This window comes from Calliphora vicina, chromosome 1 (genome assembly GCF_958450345.1).
Source record: "Calliphora vicina chromosome 1, idCalVici1.1, whole genome shotgun sequence".
NCBI classification, from domain to species: domain Eukaryota; kingdom Metazoa; phylum Arthropoda; class Insecta; order Diptera; family Calliphoridae; genus Calliphora; species Calliphora vicina.
Genome location: NC_088780.1, coordinates 54,789,140 through 54,809,466, shown reverse-complemented (window position 1 = coordinate 54,809,466; position 20,327 = coordinate 54,789,140). Strand labels below are relative to the sequence as shown.

At 28.3% G+C, this 20,327-nt stretch overlaps 1 protein-coding gene across 2 annotated transcripts in view; it reads right to left on the bottom strand.

Annotated features, from left to right (window-relative positions):
• Tk (Tachykinin) overlaps positions 1 to 10,901 on the bottom strand; it is a 98,367-nt gene extending 87,466 nt beyond the window's left edge. Inside the window, exon 1 of one of the 2 annotated variants that reach the window (XM_065514052.1) lies at positions 10,591 to 10,901. The gene's annotated coding sequence lies outside the window, so the exon portion shown is untranslated. The remainder of the gene's footprint in view (positions 1 to 10,590) is intronic. The other variant, XM_065514061.1, reaches the window with a different exon arrangement.
• Between the last annotated feature and the right edge of the window lie 9,426 nt (positions 10,902 to 20,327).

The window sequence follows — 20,327 nt, the reverse complement described above, 5'->3', positions numbered from 1 at the left end:
ATCTAAAATGTATCCATATGGATACAATGTAGCGAAAGATGCAGATAAATAAGTTATTTGATCGAGTTAATAACATTTGGCGAACCTCGCACTTATCAGATAAAACCAAACTGAAAGTCACAATTCTTTATGGATGTTGTGGAATTCTGCTACCAAAGACATGTAAATTCTTCAAGTCTTCACGAATCGCTGTGTGAGATGAATTTTACGAATATTCTGGCGGAAAACTACCTAAATGTTATAAAAACTGCTATCGACTGGAACCTCTAAGGAAGTCGCTGACCAAATCAAATTATTATCTTTGGATTGATCTCAATAAATAGAAACAATTTGTAAGGGTCCTATGATCATTATAGCATCGAAAAGGAAATATTGAATAATAATTGGGTAAAATACTTCTTTACCAAACGTTGTTCAAATAAGAATCCTTTCCTCCATTTGATTAGTGGCAGGTCTATTTATAAATCAAAATATCGAAAATGTTCATATTGGAGTGCGTCTAAGTTATAAAATATGTACATACATATACTGAAAATAAAGTGTCTTGATTTTTTTCAATTGATACATTGTTTATTTTTATTTATAGTTTTTTAAATGCGAATCGCATTTTCATTGATTACATGCAATTAATTTAGTTTATATAATGTGACGCATTCGAAGCCAATTCCATCTTAATCATACATACTAGCGCTTCGTACAGTGTTTGAAGACATTCTTTAAGCTTTTCGAATTTCACCCACAAAAAAACTTGTGATCTTTTAAATATTTTTTCGCCACACAAAATGAACGAATTAATTTTCGTGCAATTTTTCGTATCTCCAATCTAAAAGTTCAGACAAATTGTGTCTCAAACTTAAAAAAATAAATACTTACAATAAAATGTTTACAAAAATAACAATCATATAGCACAGAACTTTTTTTATATTTTTGGGTTTGTAAATAGAACTAACAGTAATCAAAAGAGAGCAAATAATACTTCTTTGAACCACAAGTGTTTTACCCAATAATAACAGTCAATACTATTTGTATTTTTGATAAACAGAACAAAAAGTAAGTGACCTTATTATTTTGATACCCACCTTATTTACTAAAAGATAAGTTATAAAAAATCCGATGTATAAAATAAATTTTTTTTTGATGTTTCAGTTTCAGTTGGTGTATATGTTCTCATATTATTGATTACACAGGTCAACAGCAAAAAAAAGGTCTCACTAACCACTATATAGATTTGATGCATCATGGTTACCTAAGTACAAAAATTGTAAAATTTTTTAATTATATGGATAGATTTTTTAAAATTTTGTTTTTTCTAAAATTGCGCATTTTTGTAGATGTTTCTCCACATAATTTATGATAACTCAAAAACGGTTCGTCCGACATTATTTAAGTAAACTTAATTTACAATTTACATAAACCTTAATATGTTTATATATTGCGTTTTAATCGGCTCAGTTGTTTCCGAGTAATAATAACAAATTGAAGCAAAAAATATATTTTTTACGTGAAAATAGCAAAGTTTTTTGAAAACGGCAGAAAAGGTTCAAGTTTTTTGCTTTATCGCAAACCAAAATATAATAGCAAAAAAACGAGATATCGATCATAAAAATCGATTGATTCTTTTCAAATTTATTCAACATTAAGTGAATTCGCGCATTTTCACAAAATTTTTACTTTTTTGTTTGATATACATACATAAAATTGAGTAGTTAATGTTCTTCTTTCAATTGATTGAATTTTTAAAACATTTTCCCCATGCTATGTACAAATTGCGTTTTAATTGACTAAGTATTTTCGGAGTTATAATAAAAAAATGAAGAAAAAAAATTATTTTTTACATAAAAAATGCATTTTTTTTGTTTTATAAAAATCATGAAAAATCGAAATCGGCAGAAATTGTTCAGATTTATTGCATTATTGAAAGGCCACATGTAATGGGAACAAAATGAGATATCGATCATAAAAATCGATTGATTCTTTTCGGATTTATACACAATTAAGTGAATTCGCTTATTTTCACAAAATTATATGTGCGTACAAGCGTCTATAAACAGATTAAAGGTTATATAAATCTGAACCTTTCCAAGTTTATTTATGGAATATCGGACTAACGCTCTTTGAGTTATCATAAATTATGTGGAGAACCATCTACAAAAATTCGCAATTTTAGAAAAAAAATTTGGACCATATTTGTACTACTGGAACCTCAATACATCAAAATTGTGTAGTGGTTTTAAAAGCCTCTAAAATTGTTTGCGATTTTGTTGCCCTGTGTTATTGTTTTTCCATAATTAATTCGTAAATTGAAGTTGGAGAATTGAATTTAACATTGAGAAAATCACAACTTAAACAATACTGTTCCGACAATACTCATGCCTGAAATCATATTTCAACATTATTGTCACAAAATTATCTAATTAATAAAGCCAATTGGTTAGATATTAAAAACGTTTTTCTATGTTTTATTTGAATGTAAAATTGTCTGCCTCTACAAAAAAAACAAAACACATTTTACCACCATAGAAACTAGTTACAAGTCGTTATTATTAAAAACTGAATATGCTTATGCGACTGAATAGAAAGTAAACAGTTATATAATAGATAAAAAATAAGTGATTATGCAACTACTTCTATGTAATACAGATGGTATGTAGTAGTCACTGAAAAGTCTGTTATTATATAATTGCTAGTTATTACAAAGTTTTTGGTGGGTAATTTAAGAAATATATTGGTTATTTTATACCTTATTTATTTCTACAAATTATAACTTTATTTCTAAATATTAATTCAAATCTAATTTAAACAGAGAGAAACATAGAGCGGAAACTAGAAAAAAACTCAAACAAAAAAATCCTCAAACTAATCACACATACGAGTGTTGTTTTTGTTTTCACATAATTTTTTTCTACTAATACATTCGCACCACTTAAGTTTCTGACAACTGAGTTAGGTCTTTGACAGGAGAGTTTCCACTCTATGTCTATTCTCTATGAATTTAAATATTTTTATTTACACTGGTGTATGTATCAGTTATTAACAAATTCTTAAAAACAAAACAAAACAATAGTAGCAGTAATAACAACAACAACACAATTAAAGACAATTAACTTTTGCTTTCTTAAATTTTAAAAATCTCCATGTCTTAAGTTTAAATTTCTGTTTCCGTTTCCACATTCTTAATGAGCATGTGTGCGTGTTTAAGTATTTGTGAGATTGATTACACAAACATACATACATACATTCATTCATTAGTATTTAAGATTTACAAGTTTAAACTCACGTTTAAATCATTAAACTTTTTTATAACACCTCAACATTACCTTATTCTCAGTGTCCTTAATTGTTTATATACGCATTCACACGAGTACATTTTCTCTTCTATTTGTAACATTTTTTTATTCATTTAGCCAGTATTTGTTCCGTGGAACACAATGTACGACGTGTCGTAATCATTTGGGATTAATTAACTTTACACAAATTTTCATGTAAGATTTTACTATAATACGAGTAAGAAAATGTATGAATGAATGCAAGAACGTTTAAATGCCCAAAATATATAGCAGACATCATCATCACCATTAACCCCAAATAAAGTAGATGAAATAAACAAGAAAGAGTTTGCCACATTCTCTTATTATAAAACGAGAGTCAAATTTCAAATCAGTGTAAAAATTGCTTTATTTAGCAAACCAGATTTAAATAATTTAAAAGAATTTGAAATTGTGTTTTTTTCTTTATTTGTGAAAGAATTTTTATTTGCAAAATTAATGAGTTTTTAAACAAATAAAATATTCAAACTATCGCATTTTTAAATACAGTAATTTTCAATTGAACATATTATAGTGTAAAGAACAAACTCTTCCATGAAGATTGTTGTAAAACTCAACAAGAGCTTGCAAAATCAAGCAGCAATTTCAAAACGTTTGCTAGCAGCATGATTCATCCAAAAGCAGGGAAATTAGGTACTATACGAATTGAAGCAGAGAGACCTTGAAAGACGAACAAATTTCTGTTTCGAAATCAATTCTAAAATCATTCAGCCTTTTTTTTACTAAATAACAAATATTTTATTTCGTACCTTTTATTTTCATTGGTTCAAGCCCTAAATTAAACATTTTGAAAGACTTATTTTTAGAATTGTAACTTCTTGCAGTAATATTTATATATGGGGCATTTCATGTCAAGTGAACCAAATTTGAAAACGATGTCTTCCGATATACATATATATAGAAGGAGCTATCGGATCACTCATCTACTCATCTCATCTTTCAGAAACAATACAATTTTTGTATTGTATTGTATAGAATATATTGCAAATCTGATTTCACCAATGGATTCTGCATTAAAAATTAATACAATTGATGTTTTCTGAATCCTTAAAAATAGTTCCACTAACCCACAACAGGGGGCGCAAATCTCATAAAAAAAATTTAAAAATAATTTTTGATTTTTTAAACAAGCATGATGAAAAGACATTTAAGCTTATGTACCAATATTTCCTTTCTATGACAACCCGTTAAAAAGTTATGTGGCTTTAAAAATGTTTTGCTAGGCAAACTAATACAAAAATTTCTAAACTTTTTTTTACCAAAATTTATTTTCTTGTTAAATAAATAACTTTGAAGCCTCATAACTTTTTAATGGTTAGTAATTTTTGCTATGCTTAAAATGTTTTTTCATCGTGCATGTTAAAAAAAACTAAATTTATTATACCCTACACCACCAAAAATATTAGTCTAACACCCACCTTAAAGTATACCGATCAACTTAGAATCACTTTCTGAGTCGATCAAACGATGTCCGTCCGTCCGTCTGGTCGGCTGGCTGGCTGGCTGTCCATGTAAACCTTGTGCGCAGAGTACAGGTCGCAATTTTGAAGATATTTCGATGAAATTTGGTACATATTATTTTTTCGGTTTGTGTTGGAGTTTCGTTAATAAATAAAGATTTTATTACATATTACATATTCATTGAGTTTCTAAAACTAAAATTTATATAAAAAATTTAATAGGATTGCAAATATTAGGAACAATTTGATCCATATTGCACCATGAAAAAGTACAATATTTTTGAAGGACGGAGTTTTAAAGTGGCATATTTTTGAATCTAATTGAGATATTGACATGAAATTTTTTTGTAAGACCAAAAATTAACTTATCTAAACAAAAAAATATAGCTCGGAAAAAATATAGATCAAATTGTTCCTAATATTTGCAATCCTATTAAAATTTTGATATAAATTTTAGTTTTAGAAACTCAATGAATATGTAATATGTAATAAAATCTTTATTTATTAACGAAACTCAATGAAATTTTCAACGTTTTTGAAGTTTCTGATTCTAAATAACAAGGTGGAAAAAACTTGTCAAAAGGTCAAAGGGATTCCTAAAAATTGGAGCGAAAATCCCAAAAATGGTATTTTTTACAATTTTGTCTATAGGGTCCACATTTCCTTCGGGGCTGGGAAAATACTTTAGAGATAAATAGGGAACACATCAGGCTTTCCAAAACTGCTTTCCGTTTTCTGATCCCAGCTTTGAGATTTTAGAACATGTGGCCCAAAGTTGAAATTTTGATAAAAAAAATAGGTCAATTTCCAAAGGGCGTAGGGCCGACATGTTCGAAAAATAGGACATTTTTTTTATACCAAAATGTTCTCCGTAAAGAAACTTTATAGGAAAACATAAAATTGTTATATGTTCTTAAAAAAAGTTGTCTTTTAATAAAAAAAAGAGTTATGTCACCTTTTTGTCCAAAAAACAGCAAAAATATACTATTTTTTTAATTTTTAAATTGAAAATCTGTTATTTTTGGATTCGTAATTGATATTGCTCTGAAATCTTTTGTATGTTGTTGGTAATTTAGTTGTGTAACTAACAAAAAAATTCGGTCCAAAAGTGGGCCCTATATTTTTAAAAAAGCCAAGGTATGGCCAAGCAAGCATGTTTTTTCAAGATCTAGCCGAGTGCTTTCCAAAAATATAAAATTCTTTGAAATCGGATGAGAAACAAAAAAATGGCACGTGTTTAAAAATTATACATGTCGAAGGTACCCTACTTTTAGCCCCCATAGCGCCGCCCCTGGATTATTTGTTGGGCCCATTTTAATAACTTAAACTTGAATACTCCTTGGCTACACCCAACTAAAATTTTATCCCGATCGGACCAGCCGTTTAGAAATGCCAGATTTATTTCCAAAAAATTTCGATTCTGCCCCACTGTGCACTGCTATGGTTCCGTTACTTAAGTTTTTTTGGTTAAGTTTTTGTAAACACTTTTGTAACTCATTAATATTAGGGACTCATATCTGCCTAGTCTGGAAGTTTTTGATTGTGAACCAGGCGATTCGGTATTTATGCAAGATAATGACCCGAAACATAAGGCCAAGGTGACCATGAAAAGGCTTAACGATCATAATATTAAGTGCTTAGATTGGCCCCCATAATCCCCGGATTTAAATCCGATCGAAAATTTGTGGAATATTTTCAAAAAAAAAATTTTTTTCCACAAAATCTTGAAGAGCTATGGGCGGCGGTTAATGAGGAATGGAGCAAAATGGAATCATCCATTTTAACAAATTTAAATAATAGTATGCCAAAAAGGATGCAGCTTGCCAAAAAAGCCAAAGGTGGCCATATTAAATATTAAAATATCCTTTAAAATATACATTTATATTTAAGGTACAAAAGTGTTCAAAAAATATGTTATCTGTTTCTTACTACACTTTGAAGCAAATGTTGTTTAGTCAAATTTTTTATTATTTTAATTTTATTATTTAAGATGTAATAATTTCAAAACATAATGAATAAAATCTTTAACTTCCTACAAATATTTATAATTCAAAAAAGAGAATAATTTTGTATTTTTATGAACAGTTGTGGAAGTCACTGTATTTACACTGACTGTACATTTATTCGTTTAATTCGATTATTCTACATAAAATTGTTCGAATTATTCGTTATTCGAAAATGATAATTTTTAAATTGTTAGAATAATTATTCGTAAGAAAGGATCATTACTTTAATTAATATCCTATTATACATCCAATAGTTGTCCGATTTTTATAAAGTTAATCTTATATAAATAGTAGGGACTTCAATTGTCCGACGGAAAACTGATAATAAATTTAAACAATGTCCTTTAAACTAGGATATTTTAAAATACATATCCCTATATTTTGTACATTATTATTTAAATAATAGTATTATTTATCTTATGACAGCCTTAGAATTCCATTTCCAATTTTTGCCATGCTTTTCCCAACATCATACATTCGAATAAACAACTTTCAAGGATAAATATAAGACTAAGTTTATAAAAATTGGTCAATTAGTTATAAAAATATTCAGAGAAATGTAAATACATTTTGTCAACTATATTCCTAAATATGTTTTTAATCGACAAGTGGCTCATATTAATATAAAATCTTTGGAAAATACGGCTTTTTTAGATATTCATAGCTACCTAGTGATTGAAAAATAAGAGCACAAAGGGTCGATCGAGAAATAATTTTTGAAATTTAAAAAAAAATACTATTGGTCAATTCACAAGGTCTGTTATCATGTCATATTGTCATAATGTCCTAATATTTCACAATGGTTTTTATTGTTTTTCAAGCAAAAATGTCATAAAATAATACTACTCTGTATGCTATGTTTACTGTGTTATCGTAACCAACCAGCAGAGACCTGTGCCGAATGCCTAAGAGTCGGTTAAGCCGAGCTGCCGAGTCGTGATATATTAGGACATTATGACAATATGACTGATAACAGACCTTGTGAATTGACCATATGTTTTTATTGAATAATATGAAAAATAAATTTTAGTACAATTTCTATGGAATAGAATAAATGCTACTGAAAATTTTACAATTTTTACAAAATCACTATCCACGTTTTGAGCAAACATGGGCGGATAACATGAGCGGTTAAAAATATACCATCATTCAAAATTTAATATTCATGATAATTTCCCCGATTTGCGTCATTTCGCTTTGTATTGCTATTTAAATTGCCCTATTCGACTTGCGTCGTTATGATTTCGGGTTACGACGTTATCTTTTCGAGTACATTACAAATAGTGTCTAAAAATTTCAGAAACATCCTCAAATTTAGAAGTTATTCTAAAAAAACCCTTTTGAGTGATCTTCGTCAACTTATCGACCTGTAACTTAGTCAGTTTTTGTCCGATTTTAAATTATTTAACTGGTTTGGTAAGATAACTGAATACGCTTTAAAATGTTTTAGATACATTTGTAAGTTATAAATATTGTTAAGAATATCTAAGAGAAAAACAAAATTTATCAACTTTTTTGATTTTAATCGCTTTTCATTGATTATTTTGATATGAAAGCTTATACAAGTTTATACCAATATATAAAGGAAAATTAGTTCTTAACAAAACATTTTTTAATTATTCAAATCGGAAGAAAATTGTAAAAGTTATTCAACTTTCAAAACTATACAAAAAAAATATTTGTACAATTTTTAATTTACAAGGTAAATTTTTTCGAACTTTTTTCGAAAAAGTTTAATAACTTTTACAAATATAAACCGATTTTAACAAATATTGTCTCATTTTTCTAAAATTGTCTTTAACACACTGTACAAAACATAATATATTTTCATAGAAAAAAATGAAAATAACTATTGTTGAATTTTAAAAATTACGAAAAAAAAATAAAGCGACAAATTTTACAAAAACTTAAACAATTTTTTAGAATATACATTTTATGAATGCTTAATTCTTTGCCTATCCATAATTATTTAATATCATGAAATCGGTATAAAAATGTGTGAGTTAGTGGTACTAAAGTACTACGACCTACCCTAAAATAGTTTTTTCAAAATAACTCAAAATTTTGAGGGTGTTTCAAAATCTTTGAAAACGGTTTTAGTATGTCCTCACCTAGGCCCACAACCCCCATTAGGTCACTTTTCGAGTTCTGACAAAAGGTGTTATTTTGTAGCAGAGTGTTATTAAGGATTTCTTTTAGCTCATGCAAAAAGAGCTATGCGTCTTTGAAGAACTTTTCAGGGCAGCAAAAATGTGAATATTTTCGCAATTTTAAATAAAAAAATATTTTACTTCTCTTTTATCAATTTACATTAAAAAAGAAATTAAAAAATTTAATTCCTAGAGTTTTAAGGATATTTTTACAAAATCATTTTTAAATCAAAAAAATGTATACTTTTTGAAAAGCTAAAAGCTAAATATTTCAAATGAAAAAAAATTTGAAAATGTTTGCTACCGAGAAGAGCAGGTCCATCCAAAAAACTTCTATTTTTTTATGTAAAATTCAACTTGAGGTCAAACATTCCCAAATCGCATATTCAATATGAGAATACAGTTACCCATTTTAGATGGCACAATATATTCTTAATTGTTGTCTAAAGGGTTCCGATAACCCTTACCCTAGTATGGATATTATAGCCAAAAAACTAAAAAAAAATATTTTCAGCATTTTTCAAAATTTGTTTGGGAATTGCGCGATTCTTGACGACAAATTTAAAAATTTGTTTTATTTTCTGCATTTTCAATAAAAATATCTATATAACTGTAAAATTTCATTAAAAATCTTAATAAATAAAAAATTTTGTTTCAATTTAAAAAATTTGTATCATTGCAAAAGCTGAATAAAATCATTTTTTGTCATATTTTTTCAAAAAAGTATTCCAAAATCACCTATCCAACTTATGTTTTCTACGTGGCAAATTAATTTGGGAAAACTTAACATCTCGCAGAGAATTTGGACCTCAAGGTCATTTTTAGTAAAAACATAAACTTATGCAAATGACTAGTGTTTTATAATAGATATATATATATAATATATTATTCAGTATGTTATTTTAAGTTATTACCAAGTATAGCACTAATAACTTGTATATTCTATAACTTTCTAAAAATTCGAATTAATTTCCAAAATGATTTTTTGTCTATACTTAAAAATAAAATTATTTAAACTCTAGTTATTCACAATTCCAAATTAAGAAATTTTAAAAAAATATATTATTTACATGAAAATAGCTAATTTTTTTGTTTTAAAAAAAATCATGAAAAATCGAAAACGGCAGATTTATTGCTTTATCGCAAAGCCACACGTAATAGGAATAAAATGAGATATCGATCATAAAAATCGATGGATTGTTTTCGAATTTATTCACAATTAAGTGAAAATTGGACAAAACTATTTCAGTGAAACATGACCATTATTTACAATTTAACCCTTTAGACAAAAGAAATCCTGACGAAGAACGAAGCGGATACTGAAATTATATTCCATTAAAAGTAACATTTCACCATGTTCTTTAAGATTATTACATATAACATTAAATTTAATCTTGATTTAAAATTATTTCATTTAATAATGAGTTAATAGAATTCTTATTAATTTTATTTAAAATACTCAAGCTAAATATTTTACCAAGAAATAGTATTTAAAAATTTTCAACGAGTTTTTTGGGGTATTGTATTTATAATATAAAATAAATATTATTGCATTTTTCAATACCAACATTTTATAAATAATTAATAACTTGCAAATATTTTCACTTTTATTGAATATAATAAAAATAATAAAATTTTAAATTCCTACCTTTTTTAAGTAACTGATAAAATATTTAAAATACTTTTTTGCACAAATATTGTTTCAGCAATTCCTTTTTTATTCACTCAGTTTATTTCTAAACAATTTCCGCAAATTATTTTTTATATCATTTGAAATCATAAAAATACGGTAAAACACTGACAATCTTTATGAAATAAAAAACGTTCTAGCTGTACAATTTGTTTTGTATTATTATTTTTATTTTATTTCATATTTTTTTTTTGTTTTAATAAAACACTTGAAAATGTTTTCTTTTACAGAATTTTGTATTTTTACACTGTTAGAATATGTTAACACGCCAAAATGTATGCAACAACTGACATGAAGATCAACTGAAACACGTTGTTAAATAAGCGCCAAGTGCTGCAAACACAAACACATATACAGACACGAAACACTCACGCATACAAACATTCATAAGCACACACATACATCCATTCATAAACGATGAAGCAACAATTGGCTGTTGAAATGAAATAAAACAAAAGATGAATGTTTTCAGCCTAAATGTATGCAAAGTTTATTGCAATGAACAAGAAACACACACACACACATCTGTGTTTTCATTTTTAAAAAAAAAGCACAACACACACACTTGGAATTTTAAACAAACACACACGAGGAGAGAAAACAAGAGATTTTTTTTTTACAAAGAGACAGAGAGTCTGAATTTATCATAGAGATAATCTTGTTTTTCCATGGTGGGTGTATGATTTCTATTCTTGTGTTATTCACATACCGTTATGGTCATGCGTAATGGTTTTTATTTACAACAATAACAACAACAACAACTAAAACAAAAACTACAACAATTACAATTACAGCATAAACACACAATTGCATCTGTGATAAGCAGAGAATGAGAAAAAACAACAATACTCGTACTTGTTTATACACTTTACTACAACACACTTCATTTGAGGACGCGCAAATTCTACATGTATTTTTAAATAACAAAAAAAGAAAATCTAAACAAACTTACATTTATCATCATTATCTTCATAAACATCATTAGTTTTATCATAATTTTCATCTAAAGTCTAGTATATCATGTGTAAAGTCTTGTAATAACATCATAATGAGCTTTTATGCATTTTTTTATGCGAGTATATGAATATTTCCACTTTTATTTACTTTATAGGAAACAAAATGAAGAAAGGATAAAAATAACACTTGTAAAATCCACATGCATATGTAAATATGTATATAAAGTAAAAAAGAAAGTTGTCCTTTTAGGCTTTAACAATATTCCTTAAGGGTCTGGTTTTATGAATGAAATAAATATGCATGTATGTACCTATTTTTTACTCGTAAAACTAATTTTAAATAAAGTAATTTAGGACAACTAAATTATAATATTCTTTTCTACATTTCCTTAGCCTATTGGTGTGGAAATATTGATGCCAAATTATAGAATAAGTTGAGAAAATTGATTAAAAATTACATATTTTTTAAATGAATTTTCAAGAGACTAAGGAGTGAGATCGAAAAATTCTTAACATACATATATGTTTATAAAAAAGAAACCACTAAACTTACAGCTTTAATTTTTTTTTTATTTGATTGAAATTATTATTACAATTTACAAAAAAAATTATTTTTATAGTTTTAATCACTAGTGATGAAATTTTGAACCTTTTTCGGAAACCCTTCCATTAACGTTTTTATAGTGCTTTCTGTCACTTTGCTCGAACATGTAGTCCATCTCCGTTTAAAATCTACCACACTTTTGGACACCTTTTTTGTACTCTTCAATTCTCTTTTAACAAGAGCCCAATATCTCTCCACTGGCCTTAGCTCCGGGCAGTTTGGAGGATTTGCCTCTCTTGGTACAAATACCACATTATTGTTCTTGTACCACTCAAGGGCTTGTTTGCCATAGTGACAGGATGCCAAGTCAGGCCAAAAATAAGTGGACACATTATGAAGTCTTATGAATGGAAGCAGCCTTTTTTGTAAACATTCCTTGATGTAAATTTCGGTATTTATAGAGCCCGTTGTAACAAATGAGTGGCTTCTTTTGCCGCAACTGCATATTGCTTGCCATACCAAGAACTTTCTGGGAAATTTTGTCTGCTTTTGGGTCCTAAACTTTTCTTCAACATTCCCTCGAGCATCAGCAACATAAAATTTTTGACCTGGAAGTTGCGAAAAATCTGCCAGAACATACGTTTCGTCATCCATTATGCAGCAAGAATATTTTTTTATAAAACTTGACTTCAATTTCCGTGCTCTGTTTTTGGCCTCTAAATTTTTAGTAGCGTTCCTGTCAGGAACTTTTTGAGCCTTGTATGTTTTTAAACCTGCATTAGCTTTAACTTTTCGTACCAAATAGTCCGAGCACTGAGCTAACCGGGCTGCTTTCCTACCGGATGTGTTGGGAGCTCTTTTGAAAATGCGTTCTATTTTTTTGGCTTTAGAAACATCATGTGGACCATTCCTTCTACCTGAACCAGGTTTTCTATCAACTGACAAGTTCTCCCGGTACTGTTTAATAACATTGGAAACAGTTTGACGGCAGACCTTTGTATGCTTGGCCAACTTTTTGTAAGACCAAGTTGGGTTTTGTTGAAAATATTTAATAATTTCAGTACGCACTTTTTTCTGGTCACTCATTTTAATCAGATTAACAAAAAAATTAATATAATTGACATTACACATAATAACTGACATGTTTTTCAAAGGTAACTTGATCAAAAAAAAATTCAAATAATACTTGGGTTAAAAAATGTAATGAAAAACGTGTGTTAAGAATTTTTCGATCTCACTCCTTATATGCAGCATTCATTTTTCTAACTCTATGTTTGAAGAATTTATTTAACATTTTAACATGTTAAGAGATTGCTTTCGACTGATTGTAATCCATATACTAGCTGTGTTGCTAATTTAGCCCTTTTCTGGCTAAATTTAGCCCTTTTCAATCTTGTTTACCCAGTAAAAAATTAGCCATTAGCCTTTTTTTATCCACTTTTATTTTCATTTAGCCATTTTTATGGCTATGATGATCTGAAAAATAATAATATTATGACAAAATGTTGAAGCAGTAAACAATATAAGCATTAGAGTTCGTTTGTGACCAGGTCAATTCATTTGTTTTTCGGGTATCATAATTTTTCTGAAGGTTTTTGCGTAAATAAAAATAATGGCGTCCTTTTTTTGGAAAATGTTCACTCCTTGTGGTGGTTCAACGCACCTAAAGATGCGGATTTTGAGCACATTTTTCTGTAGAGCAAAAACGGTTGAATATATTGCAAATCTGATTTCACCAATGGATTCTGCATCAAAAATTAATACAATTGATGTTTTTTGAATTCTTATAAATAGTTCCACAAACCCACAACAGGGGGCGCAAATCTCATAAAAAAAATAAAAAAAATTTTAGTTTTTTTAAACATGCACGATGAAAATGCATTTTAAGCTTAGCAAAACGGCACCAATATTTCCTTTCTATCACTAACCATTAAAAAGTTAATTTTTAATAATTTGTTACCACTGTAACCCAAATTCGTGTAATGTGGACCACTTAAATTACCCGACAATAACTATGTACTTTGTAAGCCATCTATCTAAGCGACTTTTTATTCACATAAATTTTTTATCCTTTGACGGAAAAAATTTTCAACTGCAAAAACAATTAGAGAATACATTAGCTAATTTATTGCTTCACAACTTTTTTAGTATCCATATATATTGTGGTCAAAATTTATAAAAAACAAAACGGTAGTCCACATTACCTGAAGTTACTCTATTATTTTATGTGCTGTTTTTCTATAGCGAACGAGTACTTTGAGTGGAAATTTAACATGTGTTTTGTTATTGTAGCAAGAACAAAATACATGTAAAACGTCCACTCAAAGCACTCGTACAGATAACTTCTTGAAATCCCATAGTTAAAAGGAAATACAAATTATGCTATACTTATTAAAAAGTGGCTAAAAAACTTAAAATTTTAATAAAAATGCAGTTTTTAAAGACTACAATCCAACCAATTTAACAAAAAATATGTCAGTCCTATATCGATAATAGTTTACAAGCTATGATCATTTATATGTATGTATCTGATCAAATACAAAAAATTAACTTTTTTCTAAAAAAATTAAATTTAATATTTATGTTTACCATCATAACCCCGCTTACAATTTCCAATATTTTTATCAAATATTTTGGCTACCTTAGTTTTGATACGTTAGCACTAAAATGTTAAAAATCAATGGAGAATACAAATCAATTCTGAGCTACCGTACGACGACGTGTATTATTTTTAGAACATCTTTTTTTGCGGCACTATTTAAGAGACACAATTAGAGTAGGAGCATTTTGCAGGCACGGTGATAAATACGAGGTTTTAAAAACAGCAGCACGTTCTGCCAAATATTAGGAATATTTCTCCATTTTAACTTGTGTTATATTTGTAAATTTTTGTTTGTACATTCAGCACAGCCAAATATAGCCAAATAATTAATTAAACAAAATTTACCCATTTTTAGCCATTTAGATAGAGCAAAATTAAAAAAAATAAATAAAACTAAATTTACCTAAAAGTGATAGCCTACATGTGTGTATATGTTTTATGTAGATCTTCTCTAGGTCTATTTATATTTTAAATATATGAGCTCATTCGGATCATAAATAGATTCTTTGTGTTTTTTTTTTAAATGTGAGACCGAAGGTGGCGTGTAATTTTGCTAATTGAGCGTAAAGAGCTTTATTTACATCTTTGGTATCATTGGTAACAGCCTTGCCGCTTTGGTCCAATTGGACCAAAATTGGTAGTTTCAAGTTAACAAATTGACTTTTGGTAGTTTGGTTGGTTTGTTCCGATATTTGTCGTATTTTGGTAGGCTACGATAAGTATTTTTAAGAACAAAATAATTAAAATAATAATGAAAAAACTACTTATGTTAAGCCAAAATAATAAAACTACATATTTGCAAAATATGAAGATAGCATTTTCTTAAATATTTAGTTTAGTCAGGTAAATGTGTATTTATTTAGTAGTGTTGAGTTCAAAAAATGTCAAAGGGCTCTCAAAACTTTTATTTTCTAATAATATGTGTTATTATTCAATATTTCAGTTTCATCTGACACTTTAAATGTCCAATTATGGAAATTAGGACGCGTAATTTATTTCTATATGAAACTTATTTGTGTTGAATTTTTTCGGGATACCAACACTTTTTGGAGTTTTATGCTCGTTTAAGTAATTTTCGGAAGAGGGCCTTATATGGGAGCTATGGTCAATTATGAATTGAATTTTTAGGTGTAATTTATTTGTAAAAATGTTATTTAATATCTATATAAATCAAGCATTTATGACGGATAATGTCTTATTTCTGGAGGACATTTATATGGGGGCTATGTGAAATACATGGACAACCAGACAGACGTACGGAAGGACATCGTTAAATCGACTCAAAAATAAAATCTCGAAAACTGAACGATTTTAACATATTTATGATTGTAGTGTTATTAAATAACTTTCTTCCTCTGCACAGAGAAACAGATTCATAGTAGCAACCGAATTTGTTGCCAATCAAATGATTCGGTTGCACACATAGAATTTTTCGGTTCTTTCAACAGAAAGTCAGTTAATAAAGAAGAAATTCGGTTGAAATAACCAAATTTTTGTTACTCCTTCTAAAAATTTTTTACCCACAAATGTAAAATTCGGTTACTAAGGTAGAATCATTCCATTGGCAACAAATTCGGTTGCCATCACGAATTTGGTTTCTCTGTGTGGGTAATTTTATAGCAGCAATAATATAATTTTAATTTAACTATTAATTTTGAAACGAATCCATATAGCATTTCTCAAATATTACACATTTGGTAGGTTTTGGTAGTTTTTAATTAGAAATTTGGTAGGAAAAATATTTTATGAGTGGCAACGCTGATTGGTAACCTCCGATGAAATTTTCTGACAAAAATTTTCGTCGAATATTTTAATCCTTAATGTCCTTTTTGAAAGGAATTTTTTGATTTTCTCGAAAAAATGGTAAAATTGAAAATTTTAAATAAAATTCCACAATATAACTCTGACAATAGGAATTCTCTTAGACATTAACTTACAAAATTTTTTTCAGTTACTATACTGCTCCCTTCGATCAAAAAATTAAAACTTTGACCCTCTGTAAAACAAAATTCAGACCAGGTGGACTATAAGTTTATTCCACAAAAAGTAGCTACACAACATGTACTTTCAGAATTATAGGGTCGCTATTCTGTTCAAAAAATGCTGTTGTTATTATTCCTTAAGGTATTTATAGACGGCAATACTGAGTATTATTATTTTTCAAAAACTCAAGTATCATAATACAATTTCATCGTCTAAACAAAATTAGTATTAGATTTTCAAAAAATACGAATGTTTTTTTTTTGATTTATTCAGAATTTGTTTAAAACAATTCAAAAACTTTTTATTTTCATATGTATCCGGTATGTACATATTTTTAAATACAAATAAAGCAAATAAAAATGTCAACAAAATATAAAATAAAAATAAATTTTGCAGAAAAATATCATTCAACAATGAAATAAAATAAACGATTTCTTGAAATGCCAAATGATTTCAATAATATTTTAAATTTGAAAAGTGTTAATACTCAGTATTACCGTCTATAAATACCTTTAATGACTTTCCAAATCAAACAATAGAAAGTTGTTACTGTAAATCATGGAAAATTGCGGAAAATGCGAAATGTTGTATTATTACTCTAAAGTTTGTCTGAAGGCTTAAAATTGGGGCGAGGCGAACTTCGCCGGGTCCGCTAGTATAATATACTTTTGTTTCTTGTTTCTGATTTTGTCGATAGCCTTTTCTATCTATCAAATTTCCAATGTTCTTAAATGAGTTAAAATGTGTGGGAATTCAATGGCTTTCTATGATATGATTAAAAACTGATTTCCTTTTTCAGTAAAAATCTTGCCATCGCACAGTGGTTTTCCGCATAGGCTAAAAATCAAAAACAATAATGTTTTTTTTCTAAGCTTTATTGCACTAAATTATTGGCAACACTCTAAATTTGATGAATCTAACAAATTTTGTTGTTTTTTCTGCGAGATTTAATATTTGTGTCCGTTGAAAGTGGAGTTATGTATTTCATATATTGTGTTTACATAGTCAGAAAAGAAAACTTAAATTTATCTAAGAAGTTATTCGCGATATTGTGGCAGAAATATCCAAAAACCCTACAAACATTAAATTTTAACTTATTTTCTACCAAATTAAATAATAAAAGCTGGGGAAATATAAGCCCATTAAAAAATCACCTTTTCAAAACTACTTTTTCACGTAGATTTTTAGTTATTTGGTCCGCATCTGCCCACAACATCTTATATATCAAATTGTTGATTTTTTACCCCTCTTTAAATTTAAAAAATATTGTGGCCGCGGGTTTTTGCATATTTTCGCATATGGATGTGATTTACATAGACATCCGACGAAAAGTAATGAAAAAACGCATTTTGCCAACATACCATTGTTTGAGTACTTTATTCACTTATCGTACAAATTAGAGATAAAAATTGGAACAACAGTAACAACGAAAAGTCAAGTGTTTTAAAGAGAAAACAAATTCAGCAACGATTTCGGGCCTCAATGGTACTTTTGGTAGAAAGGCCAAAAGCTGGTGGTTGCGAAAATTCGAACTATGGCAACATTGCGTGGATATTTTTCCAAAATGTCGATCTTTCATAAAAAATAACAGGAATCGATAAGGACAATTTGCTAAGATTTGTGGCACATCTTCTCCAAGCTATCAATTCTGGAGTTGAAACTGATGCCGTAAAGTTTGAGGAATATGCTGTATAGACAGCCAGAAAACTTGTTGAGGAGTATCCCTGGCACTACCTCCCTCCATCGGTACACGAAATTCTGATCCATGTAGCTAAGGTGAATAAGCATACATTAGTGTCAATAGGTGAATTATCGGATGAAGCAGCTGAAGCGAAAAATAAGGATATAAAATAGTTTAGATTGCAACATACACGAAAAATATCGTGCATTGCTACAAATATAGATCTTTTAAATAGGATCTTTTTAACTTCAGATCCATTTATTTCTGGAGCCTGAAACTTAATAACACAGAAAACAAGTAGTTAAAGTCAAAGAGTTTTTGCTTAATACTTGATATTAATATGATATTTTACCTTATTTATTACCTTATACTTATTACTAAATAACACTGTGTGTAATTTTTTAAGTCATGGAAATATAACCATATACGAACACTACTATGTGATAAAAGACAACAAAAAAAAGACCCGTGTCTCCCAGTTTTGCACTTTTTTTATGGAATTTTGATTTATTTAAAGTTGTAGCTCTTATCATAAAGAACAAAAATTGTGAACATATAAAATCAAAAATAATAATACCTCTGATTGCATTATATAACTTTGTATAACTTTTTAATTTATTTTTTTTTTCAGTGTATATTGCAAATGAATTAAAATGGAATAAAAATTTACAAACATTGTTTAAGACGAACGAATTTTCATACTTTATTTCAAAAATTCTTAAAATAAATCTATAAGCCAATTAACCCTTAAAATATCAAATGGCTACTGTGACTACAGTTGTTAATATTTTTTCCTAAAAATTCCTTGAACATGCTATGAGCTGACAAATTTTTAAGACCTTAGCTTTTTTAGTTTTGGAGATATTGATTTTTGACCGCTTCTCCATGTAAGGGAAACCACTGTGCATCGTCCAATTGTATTTCGCAAGAGAGTCTGAAAGGTCTTTTAAAATTGTTTGTGGTCAGTAATCCGATTGCAAAATTGACCTCAGATTTTCCAGATATTTGAGCCATTCGACATCGCTATAATATGTTATATTACAATACATATATTCTGAGGTATGATTCATTTAAAGTTATTTTATATTCTAAATATGATGGATAACGGAATCTTTATTATGACCGAAAGAACAATCTGTGACAATTACTTCATAAAGATAATTTCATTCAAATGTTAGCCGCGACTACGCTGCATGTGATCCATTCAAAGGGTCCAAATTTCGATCACTCTTTCCTGCATTAATACCAGTATCGCGCTAATTACGCGAGTAATGTCACAAATTGTTCTCCGGGTCAAGAATATCAGAAATTGTATTATATCTTAAGTTTTTTAATTAAAATTGTATCCACATGAACAAAACTAAAATTTAAAAATGTTGATAAATTTTTTTTAAATTACTTTATATATTATGTGTATTCATGTAAGGCATAAACAATTCGTCCTTTGAATATACATAAATATGTCGCATAATTTTCATTGTTTTTACAATATTATTTCTCAAGAACCTAATTTGTGTTTTGTTTGACTTTGTAAAAAAGGCTTGCAGCACATTATTTTGGGTGTTACTTTAACTTTGTCCAAAGAAAAATAAAGTTGCAGGCTACGAAAATTTAAAAATTTGACTTGTATCATACAAAACATATTGATGTTTTACATATTGTGGTATGAATGAGTAACAAAAATTGGCCAACAGAAAAGCCAGTAAGACAATCACACATTCAAAGTGTTTGATGCCAAAAACTGTGGTTGTGGAATCAAACACATGAGTATTTGTTGTATGAACTTTTCAACATGTTGAATTATTAATTGTCATGAATAATGCAAAAAAACAAATGTTTTCAGTTTAAATGTGAAAGAGTACGAGTGCTCTACGAAGTAGAGTAAAACAAAATGTCTATTCAAAATAAAAGTGTCAAAAAGAATTATTC